This window comes from Heliangelus exortis, chromosome 9, assembly GCF_036169615.1.
Source record: "Heliangelus exortis chromosome 9, bHelExo1.hap1, whole genome shotgun sequence".
Taxonomy (NCBI): domain Eukaryota; kingdom Metazoa; phylum Chordata; class Aves; order Apodiformes; family Trochilidae; genus Heliangelus; species Heliangelus exortis.
In genome coordinates, this window is record NC_092430.1 from 4,674,937 (window position 1) to 4,692,392 (window position 17,456).

At 39.3% G+C, this 17,456-nt stretch overlaps 1 protein-coding gene across 1 annotated transcript in view; it reads right to left on the minus strand.

Annotated features, from left to right (window-relative positions):
- Window positions 1-912: 912 nt before the first annotated feature.
- The window catches only part of IRS1 (insulin receptor substrate 1), a 55,001-nt gene continuing 38,457 nt past the window's right edge, over window positions 913-17,456 (minus strand). The window contains exon 2 of the mRNA XM_071751766.1: window positions 913-1,966. The gene's annotated coding sequence lies outside the window, so the exon portion shown is untranslated. The remainder of the gene's footprint in view (window positions 1,967-17,456) is intronic.

Consider the following 17,456-nt stretch of genomic DNA (forward strand, 5'->3'; position numbering starts at 1 on the left):
GCTCCCAGGGATCTGGCATGATTTAAGTGTCCTCAACTTTTAAGTCCTTTCTTAAGTGAAAATTTTGACCTGACAGAGTCAAAGTGGTTATACTTGTGCAGTAATACCAGCAGATCTAAGGGAATGGGAAGGCTCCAGCAAAAGGAGGGGTGAAAAATGGCTCTGCAATGACTCCTTCATCTGCACTGCAGACAGAAGAGGACATTGCATTAACCACAGCCTAACCCCAGACATCATAAACATCTCAGTGGAAAAAAACCTTTCTTTGAGGATCTGACAGTCTTCCTGCAGGGAGAGCTGGTGCTTTGAGTGCCTGCCTTTTCATGATAACAAGAATCTTGTTCAAGGTGCACTGGTCCATGGAGTTTGCAGAAGCAGGAGGAGGGACCAACAGGGTCCTGACATAGCTTCGAGTTCAATTATAACTTCAACAACATTTTACTTGGAAATCCATGATGTCAGTATTTTTCCAGTCCCCAAAAGATTTAAGGTTCTGCAAATGCTCTGCACAAAGTAGTTTCTATCTGCATAAAACTAGAGTGGAGCACAGGAGAGTCACAGAGGAATTCTTCCTCATCCTTCCTCTTGCATTGATTTCCAGGCAATCATCTGGGCTGTTATTTTTAAGTTTTATGCTGAAGTGTTGCTATGGCTTCCAGGGATTTCACTTGCTGTGAACTCTTCCACCGACCTAAGTGGAAGGAAGGCTGTATCCTGAAGATTCTCCAGAAAAAGATGAAAAGCTTTCATGAAGTAATTCAACAAGCAAGCATACTCCCTACTACACCTAGTTACAGTTGACTTTATTCTGAAGCCATGGTGATCCACAGCCATTCTCAATTACACAAGATGGAAACCTGGTGAGACAATCGGAGACAACTTACCAAGAAATCAAAAAAACACTACAGCAGATAAAACAGTATCTAGTTTATTACATATAGAAAGAGATTTCCAGAATTTACAAACACCCACATTTTCATTCCAGAGAAAGAGTCAATTTGAAAAGTTCACCCATTTTTGTTTTAATTTTGCTTTGTGTTTTTCTGTTGGTTGGTTTTTTTTACCTTTACAATATATACAATGGAAGACTTTGATTTCTTTTCTGGTTTTTTTTTTCAGTTCCTGTGCAATTGATGAATTCAAGTTGACATTTGTAAATACCATGTACAGTAATGTTTGTCTTCATTGTAGTTAATACAGGCTATTATTTTACAAGCAGTACAAAATTATTTTTCTTTTGGAAAGAAACTCAGCTCATCATCAGGGTTATCTTACAACTGATAGTATCAGTAAATATGACTGTACAATCAAGGCCCAGGGACCAATGACTCATATTATATTATTTTCTGAATTACAATCTTAAAACAAGAATAGTACCCTACTCTATTCTCAGAAGCCTTGTTTTAAGCAGGTTCCCCACTCTGTTTACAACAGAATATAGTATACCTCAGTTCCACATCAAAAAAGATGTGCTGTAGGAAAAGTTACATTTTAATTAAAAAAAGTACATGTATAAATCAAAACCTATGTTAAATATTTAATACTCTTCAACCGACATTAAGTTCTGTATGTAATAATTTACAATGATGATTTGTCATAAGGTTTTCAGCAGCAAATGAAGTTGTGTAAATGTGCTAGTAAAATACCCATTCTCACCATGACGTAGTGGTGGGCACATCAGTTCACTGTGGCCAGCTAAGTCCTTATGGTAGAGGATGAAGTAAGAGAGACTCATTGTCCAGGTGTCACAGTGCTTCTGCTTGGCACAACACAGGATGTGCAGCTCAGTCAACTAACTCCTGAGGTTTGTGTAAAGTAAACAAACTGAACTGGATGCATCGTACCCATTTACAGAGGAAGAGGAGGAGGAGGAGGTGAGGTCCTAGTTGTGAGAGCATGAAACATTTATAGTCTTGATACCCATGAGTTAAAAGAAGGATTTGCTGAGGTTGTATAGGTCATCATTCTGAAATCGAAAAAGAAAGAAAATCAGCATCAAGAGCACTTTAAAAGCTTCTCCAGAATTATTTCCTTCCCTTTCCCCCCCCTCTTTTTTTTTTCCTTTGAGAGAGTTACCATCCAAACTGAAAATGTTAGCACCTTGAAAAATTATGGCATGCACAGTTGAATTGTAATCAAGCACCTGAATCCCAAAAGCATTTAAGACAGATGTTGGCAATAAAATTCAAAGCAGTCAGAAATACATTTAAAACTTGCAAGAGATTCACCTAAGCAAAAACAATTTCAGTGTCCATATTGATTGACTCTGACAAGCTCCTGTGAGAAGAGAAAGAAAAGCTCAAACCATTAGCTTGCTGTTGGTATTTCTACCCACTGTAAGAAAGACTCAACAGATACCAGGCCTCCCTTTAAGGCTTCCCAGCCATGCAAATGCCACAGCTTGCATGGGAAGGACAACCAAGGAACAGAGCATTAGGGGTGCAGCATTCCCATTCCCTTTGGACAAACAGTTGGACAAAGAAATTGTATCCAGAAAATGCTGCTAAGCTCTAATAATTTACCTACATGGTGCTTCTCTCTCTGAGAGAAGACTGGGTGAATAAAAAGGTCCTGAAACCTTAGCAATGCACAGCACAGGTTTGCTGGGGAATGGATGGCAGGAGCAGCCTTTGACCCTGCCAGACCAATCCTCCTCATCTCTTTGCTCTGGTCTCCTGGATTCAGCACATGGTGCAACTGTCTCTGACAACACCAAGTCCTCCCAACTTCACTTTTCTGCTGGTTTTACACACACAGGGCTCTGATGCCGAGCATGCCAGTCTGCCCTGTGTCCTGCCAGCCATCCAGTGCCACATGTGCCTCTGCTGAGGATGCAGGACTGAGGTCACCCATGGAAGAGCCAGGAGATTCCTCCCCACTATGCCCCAAGGGCAACTCAGACCACAGCACCGTCCTCTTCTCCTGGTACTAAAGCCACATCCACTGGGGAATGAACAACACACCAGTGAAATGAATACTATTTTTGTTTTAACTGGAGTTAGAGGACTAACATCCATTTACTTTTCAGGAGTTTCGCCTAAAATCTGATGAAGCAAGGCTTAGATTTTACATAAAAGTGTGCCTATTTCTATATTTGATATTAACTCCTCTCTTGAAAAGATACATATACAGTGTATTTTCTTCTGCACAAAAAAAAGGCTTCCCATAGACATGCAGAAGTAAAAAACCTGAAAACACCTCCTGCCCTATATTCTTTAATTGCCCCATAAACAGAATATACTTTGTGTGGTCCTTCAAGTGAAAGGAAAGCCTATCCCTGTAAATGATGTGTGGTATGCTGTGAAAACTCCTTGGAGAATTATCCCACAGATCTCTTATTTACTTACAACTTTCTTCTGCACTCACATTGCAACCTAATGGAATGTTCCTACCCAAATATCTATATACGGCTTCACATAGCTTTGCAGCTTTCAGATATCTTGGACCTAAAATTAGCCAGTAATGCCATACTTTGATTAATAAAGATGAGTAACAAAAGACTAAATGGCTTTATTCAAATAGCAAAGTGTGCTTGATTTGTGTGCTGTGTAGCTAAGGCACGTGTTTCACCCCTGGGTCCCACCCAGCAGGCCCAAATGTTTGGTGCCCACCAGCAGAGCCTCACAGCCCCACCTGCCCTCCACATACAGGGCAAGAAGAAAAGCAAGTAACAGCTTTTCTATGTCACCAGACTTCATTCTGCTAACAGATGCTAAGTACATAAATAATAATTTGCAGTATCAGGGCCAAGTATTGCGCCTCTTCGCTGCTATTCAGGTCACCCAAACTCAAATACATCATGTACTGAAAAAAACAGCCTGTCCAATCCAATTCCTCACCAGTTCAACCAATATGGCTAAAAAGTCATCACAACTGCTACCAGTGGGCATTTGTTCCCAGAGGCAGAAATCAGAAGAGCAAAGGGAGAGAGAGAATACCAACCCTATCTGAAAAACAAATCACTTCCGAGAGGAATTCACTAAGAAAATAATACTGAGGAAACCCACAGTTACAGAAAACCAGATGCTCATTAAAGTCCTGTGTAAAAGCAGTGAAAAACACAGCAGGCTGAAATATCCAAGAGTTTCAGATTTGGGATGAAGAGCCAGAACCATGCAGGACATGACCAGTTACAACCTGCATTTCATACAAACTTCAGCTGCAGGTCTGACAGGACAGAGCAGGGCACAGAGCAGTTTCAAACTTCCAAATTTGAATCATTTGGATGCTCACGAGATGCAAATCTGATGGATTTAGATCATCCAGAAGAACAACATGGAAATCTATCAGTCACCCTTTGATAAGCCTGCATCAGCAGCTTTTGTTTTCTTCTAGCTTTGTGAAGGAAAAAACATTTAGAATCTTTACCACAGACTGCCTGAAATTATTCATTTCAGTTATTCATTTTCACACACACAATTCCTCTGACAAACATCTTTGCACAAAACAAAAAATATGTAGCTGAGAATGACAACCTGTGCTGGAGTGGTGCCTGTTCTGTCTGAATGCACACAGATGCCTTCAGAACAGCCATTCTGAGAGCAGAGCTGCTGCTCCAAGGTCACTGGAAATACAGTCACCTTGGATATAGGGAATTCTTGTTTGTGTGTAACTTACAGTCAAAAACTCCACCCTCAACCTTAGCACACGAATGCTCCTTGGTGGACTTTAAAGAATGTTACTGTTTGAACAAAGCAATGAATCTCCGCTCTCCTCAGAGAACTTTTCCAGCAAGTTTCAAGGAGGAAGCACCATACTTGGAACTGAATCATGGGTTGGATACCCCATTGTTTCTTATCAACACCCATCAGTATTTCCTTAACAACATATAAAAACAGTGCAGCAGACAAATGTTTTAATAGAGAGTGCTAGGACTGCAGTGAGCTGAGGTAAGGATCATTAAAACTACTGACATCACTGTTGGCAACCCTAAAAAAGGGAAAACCTGTGTTTAATCTATTTCCTATTAACCACAAATTTCAGCTGGAGTCCCCAGTAATGCAGTTTGCAGTTGACTTAATGGAAAAAATGAGTGATGCAAGAAAAATGTACTGAAACAAACAAGCATCTTTAAAAGTTACTACAAGGTACCTTTGACAAGCAGTGTCTGCTAAACATCTGTTACAACACACATGCAGGTAACACCAATGCAGCTTTCAGCTTGCAATGCTTTCTTCTCAAATCTATTATTCCAGGCTGGATATGACACAGCTAACTGCACTTCCTATTACAACTGAAGTCCCATTCTTTAATCCTAAAAATAGGTTGATAGTTCATTTTATTTCCATTATTTGGGAGCTGAAGAAGGAGAAGAGGACTTAAAATTTGTACTAAGAGCAGCAGGGTGTCTAGACAAATTAGTAATGCAGCTTTCCTGAAGTTAACAGAATTTTCATACATAAAACAGATGTTTTGTTGAAATACACTTAAGAGTGTAATACTTACTCATTCCTTACAAGCCATTTTCTTTGAAAAGTAAACAAGGAATTGATCTATCAAAAGAAAGAAGTGAAAACTCAAGCAATCTTCACGTAAAAGACTTTTCAACAGCTAGTTTAAGCTTCTACTTCCTATTAACAGACAGTAAAGTGTCTTGTCCCTAAAAGACAAACAGAAGTGCCCTTCCAAAGGGTCATTTGATTTCAAAACAAGCAAAATAATGCAGAGTTGCTTCTGAAGCTCCATGATCATTTAAGCAAATAAATGAGATTACTTTGTCACTGATTAATAAGCCAGGGCAAAATGCAGCTCCCAGACAGCAGACCTGCTTAGTACACTGTGGCACCTTTCCAGTCTTGGCTGGACATCTGATCAGGAAACAGCTCTACAGGTTGAGTAGCTCAATGAAAAGATAACTCCTGACTGAAGAAAACACAGATTTTTCCAGATCTGCCAAAAGAGGACATTTTCCCAACTCTGCTAGTGAACTTGCTAAATCAAACGTATTCTCCAAAACTGTACCTACCTCACCAGTGTCTCATCTGAAAACAATTAAGAAGGACTGGCTGAAGACTGCCAAAATTTCTAGTTCCAAATAAAGGGTTTTAAAATTAAATGCATTTCTTGCTTACTTAGGGATTGTATAGAGTATCCTATTCTGCACAGATTAAACAGTGTAAAACGAACACATCTACCAAGTAAAAAAAGAAAAAACTCAGGAACAACAGCTCAAAACAAAACCCCAGACATTATGAAAATATACCAGTGGGCTTGAGCAGAAGTCAAGGGTTACATGCAGCCTGGTCACCCTTTGTCTGGGCAGGTAGAACAAAGTAAACCCATGAAGAAGCCCTAAAAAGCTAATTTACAGCTTTTTGTCTTTGTGACATTTGCATGAGTCACTACCTAATTATTGTAGTGCACATAATTATGTAGGTGCACACCTACTTAAAAGCTGAATTTATCCACATGGGTTTGTGTTCACCAGACTGACAATCACATGTAGCATGTGTTTACATCTTTCTTGGCATTACTAGCATGCACACAGATATGGTAAGTAATCCATTTGGATAAATTTTTAAAAAAACAACCGAAATTTAATCTAGCTCAAATAATTTCCTTTTAAAGAGATGAAAATACGTTGCACAGTTGCCCCAATCTCACAAGGACCACTGAAAGAGCAAAGGAATTCAAGAGGAAACAATGGCTGCTCTACCATGTTAACTGCAGCCTGAGTACTAACAAAAAGAAATAAAAATAAAAACTAAACAAAGTAATTACAACATTGCTATTTAACTTGACAGGCTATAATCTACACTTAATAAACCTAGATACGTTTTTCTTCATTGTACCCCAAAATGCCTAGTTCAGGTTTCTTGTGAATAATAAGTGGAGAAGTACTGATGATCCAGTTTCACCAAGTCCTGTACAAGAAGGCAACTAACAGGATTTGGTCTTTTCACCCCTTTTTTCTTCCTCATATAGCTAATTCACTGATGGAGCAACCTAAAGGACCAATAACAGATAGTACAGTCTTTCTGTATTGAAATTCACATCAAAATTCACTCCCTTCACATACAGCACTGAAAAAAAGTCATCCTCACCACAGACAAAGATTTTCATCCTTTCCCCAGAAAGCAAAGGTGGGAAAAAACAGGAACTGAGACAATTTTAAATGAAGATGATGAGTAGCACCAGGTTCTTACACTTAAGACCTCATTTCCTGGGGTGTAAGTACAGTGGGAAAACACAAACTAAACTACACATGTTCTTTGGATGAATTTCTGCCCAGCAAATTCATGCATTTGATTTCAACTTCACAGCACGTCAACCTGATTTAAACTCACTGAAGACAAAACCAAACCCATCCCTGAGGTCAGTGAGAGAGGCTGCTGCCACAGACAGAAGGCCAAGGACTGCCAGCACAGGAAAGTGACACTGCTGGGGATGAGATTTGCATGTTTGCACCTGTAAGGAGGAGGAACCAAGCCAGCTCTCAGCTCTGGTATATAAAAACAATGGAAAAACAAATTGATAATCAAGTTCGTATGTAGCAAGAAGTATTTAAGGGGTTCCCCTCCTCTAGTACACAGCATCTACAGCAGTTAGGGGTTTTAACAAAACTGACTTGACCAAATCTAAACTTCTAATTAAGTATTTCATCTTTTCCATTTCAGAAAAATTTACTGAGATTTTGTTTTTCTTGAGGAATAAAAGAAACAAGAGATGACTAAGTCTAGAAAGAAAGAGCCAAAATACAAGTCAGTTTTGTAAAGAAATCCTAGAACTTTTCTTGCAGTGACACAATAAAAGATAAAACACAGCTGTCCAACAGTTGCAAGTTACAAAAACCAAGATGCAGCCCATAGATTTTTTTTTGTTTGGTAGTTTTTTTATGAAATACAAAATACAGGAGAATCTGCCATTAAAAAGTGCTCTATTGTAAGTGGGACTCTCACGTTTGCTGCTTCAAATTTTGTAGGACTGAAGGTCTGGATCTTTCCCCTTCCTTTCCTAATACTTCTGCTGAGGAATCAGCTAAACCTTGAGTCAAGCTTACATGGAGAGAAATTGCCTTTGTTTCAGGCCTGAAAATGCTGTTACTATGAAGCCAGGGAATTCAAGATCTCACAAAATCACTACTCACAAGTTCACCCAAGATCTTCTCATAATGCTTCTCTAATACTCTTGGCAGCACTGTTTGTGTTTGAAGCCACATAGATAGAGCCACTCCTGGCCCAGGGTCTTCTTCCCTCCCTCAAGACTGCAATAATGAGAAGGTGTATAAAACCTTACCTCACTTACCATCAAATTAATAACTTCAGCCTTTACAAGACAACACTGTTTCTGTTTTTAAAATTATAAGAAACTTGTGAATACAATAACCAGGGTCAATCTTTATTTTGGAATTTGTACTGTTCAGTTCACCAAGTTTTCAGAGTCCACTCCTTAAGCACGTGGGGCATTGACACTTCTCCTGATGACCCAGTAACCAGCTCCCACTTCAAAAAACAATTGTGGTGTGCACAGTGTATGGCTCCATCCTTCAAAGAGGGAAATACTGCTCACTATTTATATTTATCAAACCTATAACCGTATACAAATCATATTAATAAGGGGAATCCAGTAACACAACTTCATTGGGCAATTTATTTCTCAAAGGAGTTTTCTTAGTGTTTTTTTTTCAATTACTTTTATGGTGGTTTGAAATTCAGTAAATCTCACCCATGCTGGAAATCATTACAAGTGCTCACCCTGGGGGAAGCAGCTGACCCGTGTGCCTTTAGGTACAATCAAACACCCTCAGCTTGTCAGCAATTTAAACGTAGGCAATTAAATTTGACCAAACTTGAGTGCACTGAAGCTGTGCTCACATTATATCAACTGAATTACATCAGCACTGGAGCTCAGTAAGATGGAACACCCCGTGTAGCTGCCACATAATCAGAATAGATACTTCTGTGAATTTGTATTTCACACACCTTTTGGGCATTGTGGTCTGGCTCCTCATTCCTGCAGGCAAATTTGGTCACTTCCTCTTGTGTTGGCCTGACCCAACTTCACAATGCTAATTTTCTGCCAGATTTGTTCTGTTAAAAACCCTATATAAATAGTCTCAACTACCTTGAAACTATTCTTGTGATACATGCTGAACTGTGAGAGTTCCACCTTAAATCAAGGATTCACATCATGCAGCTTAGCTGGAGTGATTTTCCTCCCAATGGACAAGTAAGGGGAAAAAGTAGAACAGACAGAAGTAAAATGGCATTTAAAAGGAAGACATACAGAAGCCCTGCAGGGGAATAACCTGGCCAGCTGACCTTCCCTTTGAAAATTTGCCAGTGCAAATTAAGTAGCTAGTCTGCAGTACTTCTGGCAGCAGCATGGGAAGGAAGTTCTGCAGTGATTTTGGATTAAAAACTTCCTCAATTCCCAACAACAGTGCATTAAATAATAATAAAATAAAAAAAAAATAAAAAAAAAAAGGATAATAGAGGTGCTGGAAAACACATTCTGAGAAACACGCCAAGAAAACAGAGGAGGGAATAAGAACAAATGAAATGTCATAAAGATGACAAAATTGTAACAAGGAGTTTGGAAAGCCAAGGTAGAAGCAAAGCATTCATTATTTGGACATTGTTTGCTTAATACAAAAACCTGTACCATACAGCAGAAATAACAATTGAAATAACAGTCTAAACCAAATTAGAGGTAGTGCTTTAAGAAAGTAAAAGGAGAAGGCCTTTGGTAAAAGGCAAAAAGCAACAGTTGAATTTGTTACAGCTTGAACTCGGTCTGAAAAATTATTTACCCACAGATTTAGCTTCTCACGCCGAGACACCACCATCATTCTGACATCAAATTAATTACATCAGCTGCTCTGACTCGTTGTTTTCTCCTTTGGAGACCAAGATAACAAATCTTACAAGTCTACGACATCTGCCATGAATCTGTTTCAGTAAGACTGTATTTTCATCTACATCCACAGACATTTACTATGTCCAGTTCCCAGAATTTTGCACTCACGTGACCTGACCTTTCCACCTCCTCTCTCTCTGCCATAAATTGCAAAACTGCCCCATTTGGCATTATATTCTTCCCAGAACTTCAAGCCTGGTGCTCAGAATCCACTGACACTTCAGCTGATAACTGAAATAGTTAAATCATCACCCATTTGCAAAAGTTCTTCAGCACTACAGTGCCAAGGCTGGGGCACATAACCTAGAGGCAGGTGGGCAGACACACAACTGGATGCAGAAAATCTAATTCTGCTTCTTGGTTTGATTTATTTTATAGTTTTACTCAAGTTACTTTATCTTGGTCTCACATGAAACAGATTAAATATCTACCCCCTCTATTTTCTACATGAATTTTTCTTGTGAGGAGGAGGAAGTCATGCCTCAAACACACACAGTCACTATAACATCTAGGGAATTAGGTTTATGCCTTTATCTTTCAGTATGGCAGTGTCTTGCCTGTGAGATGAGAACTGCTCCCTGACAGGAGAGTTCAGAGTGGGCCAGGGGCCAGGCAGCAGGGTGGTAAATGTTCTGGCAATGCCCACATGATGACAGATGCAGGGCAGCATCTGGACAAGGTGCCATAAATAAAATGAACATTTGAAAAATTTCTGACTGTACATATTGCCAAGCATTATTCCACATTAAGATAGATTTATAAAATCTAAAATCTAAAACTTCACAGGCAAATAGAATTTTTAGCTGGAAAAAGAAACAAAATTTCAGTATAAGAAAAGAAGGCTTATAGATAAAAGTAAGGTTAGAGCCAGAGCTCTAACCTTCCACTGATTTAGTGATCAGGATACTATGGACTGTGATGGGATGAACCTCAAAAATAATGCTGAGCACTGTAATGAGCTCTGAGGCAGTTCATGACTAAACTATTAATTGTACCATCTAAACAGAAATATTTGTTGGTATCTATACTAGGTTTTAAAAAAAATTGTCATCCCATTTATTTCTAGAAACTGTAGCAATAATAGCAAATATAAGATGATGAAAGAGCACACAGGAAATGTAATTTTGATTCAAAACAATGGAGCTCTCTCAAGTTTGAAGTATATGGACAGAGCTGGCAGGCTCTCAGGGAAGGGGGAGCCCTGTTTGGATACAGCTGTGAATTAAATTCAAATGATAAAGACCAGTCAGGCAAACCAACTTCTACTCTGTTTGTTCAGATTTTCATTCAGTGAAATACTAAAAGCCTGAATGACTGACAACAAAATATTTTAAAGTTCCTAGCAGCATAAATGGACTAATCTTCACTTGTTCAATTGAAATTATTTCAAATGGGAAGCTAATCAACTGCCATGGTAATTATCCAATATAACTTTAACACCAACCTAGCATTAAGAAACTGTATAATTACATAAGCAAAAGTCAAAGTAGGTGAAAGTTTTTCTCATCTCAGGATTTGCAGCCAGACATTTTGATTCAATAGCTCTTAAATTCTTTTTAAAAAAAATAAAAACATGCCAAGTGGAATTTTTTCCCATGTAATAAAAGTTGGTTGCAACTGTAACAGTAATGATCCCATCAGATAATAAATACTGTATTAGTATGACACAAAAACCTTCCATCAATTGTCAAATCTAGTATTAAGGATAACCCTTTAGAAGCTACTAGTACAAGGCAATTGAAAATTAAAAGCATACAGAGTAATGGTTTAGCATCCATACTAAATGATCTGTATATGATACCACATCTCAGTACGATGTCTTGGTTTATCAGTGATTAAAACCAACCACTAAACATTAATCTTGACAAAATATATAAAAACTCAGCCTTATCACACTGTATAGTTTCATAAATATCACACTACATTTAAAATCTTGCACTATATAATCTCATATGCTACGACATGCACTTGTACCATCAGCCACTGAGTCTTCTTAACCAAGAGAGGAATTTTAACTACCTTGGAGTGATGATAGTCTCAGTGACTACAAAAGTAACTGAGCTACATCTAAGCCTCTCCCAAAAGGAAATTAAAATAATCATCCTTTACTTATTTCAAAAAGTTACTCAAAACACATATTACACAGAACAAGGGCTCCTTCTGAAACATGAAGTTTAGTCTTATACTAGCTGGGCACCAATAACACTTTTAGAAAGGGCTTGACAAAATAGTATCTGACAGGTAGTTACTGAAGCTGCTGCTCTTACTGACTATGGCACTCTTCAAATCAAGTGTTGATGATGTAGTTTCCTTGATGTCCAAAACGAGGTGGGCTTTGGGAATCTTGCAATTCAAAACCTAAAATGTGCTAGAAGACGAAGCTGGAGGGATTAAGAAAAAGAGTGCACTTTGGCATAAGGAGGGAAAGGGTCTCAAGAAAAATTACTGACACTACCCTGTGCTTCTTTTCACCATCAGGTCTTCTAACAACTGTGTATCCCACTGCTGTGGTCTATGTTGTATTTAAGCCACACCACAGAAAAGTCATTGACTAAAATACCCTGAAAACAACTGTGCTGGGCACATGAATATTTTGCTTTCCTTCAGAGTGGCTGTTCAGTGGGCTGCCCAACCAGCAGCTAAACATGAGCCAGTCAAGGGGCAAGGATGCTCATCTGGTGCCAAGTCTGCACAAAAGCCAAAGACAACAAAGTGACAGAAGAGGAAAGGAGAGTATGGGCAGCACAAGTAGCAGCCACCAAGAAGATAAAATACACTGTGCCAGATACTTTGGCTTGCACGGGTTCCTTTGGTCTGGTTTCCTGAAGAAACAGAGCTTAGGTAATTGGTCAAACACAGAGCAGAGCTTCTAAAAGGCGTGTGAAATTCAGTTTAATTTTGTCCAAGACATAAAGTTGCAGATACACATAGCTGCTGTATGTTGTGCAAAAATCCATGGCCAAGTGAAGGATGCCTTGTCTGAGGCACAGTTCTAGAGGCCAGTGCTCAGCACCCACCATCACCCCCCAGCAATGCCTACCACACACAGCAGAGGAAAAGCAGCAAAAGGTGTTCCACGGGGACTAAAGGGCCAGCTAATGTATGTAAGACAAATCTATAGGAAACAGGCTTCATTAGTTCCACTGCACACAGATCATCTGTTTGTATAAGCAGTTTTGCTTGCAGCAGTGTTTTGTCAGTACTACTACTGTTATGTTATGCAAAGAATGTATTAAGTTCTTAAATATTACATGAGCTTTTATGGATTGTGTATTGCATGTGGAAGGTCAAATCAGCAGGGTAATGTTCTAGTCAGCCTTATAGATATAACTTAAAAACCAGAAACCTGCATAACATGTCAAGAAGCAAATACCGATAGAATACATGCCCAAGACGGCAGAAGGCAACTTGAAAAGTAAAGGGAAACAATAAATAAAAATTTAAAAATATAATTTAAAAATACCAGTGGTTGTGTCAAGCAACAGTGTAATCTTCAAAACAAGTCCTCTGCACACTGATCTTTCTTATAATGGTGACCCAAGCCACAATAAGAGTGCAACCAAGTAGCTATGCCACTTGCAGGTGCCCACAACCAAGTTCCTTCCAAAGCCAAAGCTCCACAGTAAGGGAGTCTTAGAGCACGGCCCCTTTTAAAAGTTTTTCAGCTTTCAGAAATTGTCCATATGAAATTCTCCTAAGTTTCTCTCTCCTTGTCCAACAGAATACAGCATTTGTTTTTTTATGTTCTTGTGTATGTTTGGAAGGCTCCCTACAGCTGTAAGGGTAGGGACTCTGAATCTTGCTACAATAAGAAGGTAAAAAGAATGGCAGAAAGGATCCTGACTTCTACTTTCCATTGTACCTTCATGTACAATGGACAAAAATACTCTAATTTTAGGTCCAGATCTCTTAAATGAAGGCGTTAATTACAATAAAGACAGTATATCTGCTATAAAACTAATTTTCATGCCTGTTTGGGACATAAACCACATTCACAGAACAGTGACTAAAGAGATCTCAGTCTACAGTATTTTGTCCACCCATTTTCCAGTAACACAGCAGATTTTTCGTACTATTAAGAAGTTTTTTTTGAACATCAATTCCACCATTTAAGTAACACAGGAAACAACAGAAAACAATTTTGTAACTATGTCATCATACTGAAAAAATATATATCTTCCAGTTTAGAATTTTAGCAAACAGGTATATTGCTTATCATACTTTTCTGCAACATGAGTCTTCTAATTATCACATGCATTGTACAAAATGTAAGAGAGTAACACCACTGCCAAAAACCATGCACATACAGAAAAGGAAACTAAAATAGCTGCTGCTAAAAGTAGCATGAAAAAAAAATTTTTTTTTTGGCTAAAAAACCAAAACAAGCACCAATCCCTAAACCTCCATGTCAGACATAATTTGTGATTCCCGTTTCAAATTCTGAGGACTCTTTGAAATAAGAATCATCTTGGAAGGGAGAGAAGGGAGAAACAAAGAACCCTTATTTTCTACAGATAAATACATCCTATACTGGTAATGACTGTTTTCTATTACATTTTCTCCAGTCTTAATAATTGCATATTAATTTCTTCTAAAAATATTCCAACTTTCCAAATTTACTTCCTTTCTAGATACCAACATAATGCTTAATGCAATGTTTAATTTTAATTAAGGATTACGACCACCAGCAGGCAGTTTCTGCAGCATCTGTAGGCATTTTGTTCTAGAGAAACAATACACTGAAATACCTTAACAGAGAACTTTTCTTTCTGTACATGGGTCCTGCTGTATAAGCAAGATAAAACAACCTTTCAAACTTTCCTCTTTGTGATTCTCTTGTAGCTCAAAGTCCCAGTTGCTTGGACAAGATCTATCAGGGCCAGGGGGAGCCACAGCTTTGAGAAAGAGTAACTGGAAGTGTAGCAAGTTCTACTGTAAATGAAACTTGGCAGTTTTAGGTTCCTTAGAGTATTGACATAACAAAGCATGGATATCAAATAAATACAACACCTGAAATGTAGCCATTGCTTCCTTCCAAACTTCAAGGTCATTTTAAAACCTGCAAAACATCAGAGCTGTCCTAAGTATTGGTTGAAAGGAATGGAAATGGAAAAGTGTTCTCATCTCACTGAGGATGTTATATCCTTTTAGATAAAGTTTTCCAATTAATTTCAGCTAAAGGGGGCTTTAATATCTCTCTTCTTTTAACATCTATTTTCAAAAGAGTAAGCCCTTTGCATAGAATTATTTTAAAGCTATCTTGTCTTAGACAATCAAATTCTTGCTAGCATAATCTTTGCATAAATGTAAATGCAACTTTTTATTAAAAACAAACAAACAAACAACCCCCAAAACCTCAAAGACCTCTCTTTTGCTCCTATTTTTATTTGTTAAATGTCTTCCAGATGGGTTTAAGGGTATGTCCACACAGGCTTCCATACTCTAACTTCTTCTTGCTGTGCTCAAATGCCTCCTCATTGCTCCTATATCATTTCTCAACTTAAGCATTCAAGAGGAGTTTATAACCAAACATTTCTGCACTGTTCTTTCAGTCAGAGATTCTTAGGAAAACAAAGAGTAATAATATATTCAGATGTGGAAGATTTCAAAGCTGTATATTTTATATGTTGAACTGGCCACTTCAGTTATAAAGTGTATATGAAATGCAGAAAGTATTAAGGCACTTCATTAAACAAAGGCATGCTTCATTGAAAGTAAGATCACAAAGTTATCAGAAATATAAGAAATGAGAACAGGGCTTTGGAAACATCCCAAAGCTACAATTTAGATGTAGTAATTAAATGAGAGAAGAACACAGATGTTTACTGACATCTGCTTTAAAAGGTTTAAAGAAGACTTTTTGTTTCACTCAAAGGTTTACAAATCACTCAGGTACAGGAAAACAATGCTGCAAGCTTCATTTACAACAAATCCTAAATCATTAGTAGCAGTCATTAATAGTAACAAGCAGATTTGTGGGTGAAGGGAGTTGGTACCTGAGCTATGGGAAGGTCAATCCCTGGGCCACGAAGTCCTTCCACTCCCACCCTGGTACATCAGCCACTGCTTCACAGTTTGATGACTAACTACAAGTATTTCTATAAGCCAATATCACTCTTCTTCCCTTTGTTTAGGGAACCAATACGCAACAATATGTTTAAAAAAACATATTCTTTAATATGTAATTAAGTATCCATTATTTAGAGGCTACAGATGAGCACAATATTTAACAGTAACAGAAGACAGCTGCATCTTCCCTTTCAAAATGTTTATATTTGTAAAACTTCCACTGTTTAAAATAGTCTCCATACAAATCAAAACATGTTGTGCCTGAACGAGGGACAAACCAGCAATTGTTTCAAGACACTGCATTTCCTGCAATATTATGCAAGTTCAACTTCAGTCTGCAGGCAGCATAGAAACAGCAGAGCACCCAGACAGGTTATTGCTGCCAGGAGGCAGGGAGGAAAAGACTTCATCCTCCTGCACAGGTTACCCAGACCACCACCCGAGCAACCTTGACAAGGGAACCATTTATCCATTTGTGTCTTTTTCTGTGAGGTAGCCCACTTTTATCTTCATTTCCCACAAAACAATTCCCATCTCTCTCCTCCTCTCTCCATACACAGAGGTGCACACACAGTCATAGAATCATAGAATGAGCTGGGTTGGAAGGGACCTCAGAGATCACCAAGTCCAACCCTTGATCCACTCCCCCCGTGGTTCCCAGCCCATGGCACTGAGTGCCACATCCAGGCTCTTTTGAAATATCTCCAGGGATGGAGAATCCACCCCTTCCCTGGGCAGCCCATTCCAATGGCTGATCACCCTCTCCCGAAAGAAATTCTTTCTAATGTCCAACCTAAATCTCCCCTGGCACAACTTGAGACCTCTTGTGCCCTCTTGTCTTGCTGAGAGTTGCCTGGGAAAAGAGACCGACCCCCCCCTGGCTCCAACCTCCTTTCAGGGAGTTGTAGAGAGTGATGAGGTCTCCCCTGAGCCTCCTCTTCTCCAGCCTCAACACCCCCAGCTCCCTCAGCCTCACCTCACAGGACTTGTGCTGGATCCCTTCACAGCCTCCTTGCTCTTCTCTGGACCTGCTCCAGCACCTCAATCTCCTTCCTGAGCTGAGGGGCCCAGAACTGGACACAGGACTCAAGCTGTGGCCTCACCAGAGCTGAGCACAGGGGCAGAATCCCTTCCCTGGACCTGCTGGCCACGCTGTTCCTGAGCCAGCCCAGGATGCCATTGGCCTTCTTGGCCACCTGGGCACACTGCTGGCTCCTGTTCAGCTTCCTGGCAATCCAGACTCCCAGCTCCCTTTCTGCCTGGCTGCTCTCAGCCACTCTGTGCCCAGCCTGGAGCTCCCCATGGGGTTGTTGTGGCCAAAGTGCAGGACACAGGTCACCGACATGTAAAAGTTGATGCATGTACACACAAAACTCAACACATCCAAACACTCTTACTTTAGTAAGTTAGCATAAAGCAAGATCAATTCCACCATTTCCCTCCAATGTCTACAGTACATGCCACCTGCTGTGTCACCACCAACCACAGGGAAAATTATGTGCATGGATTCACCAGTCATTAAAAAATAA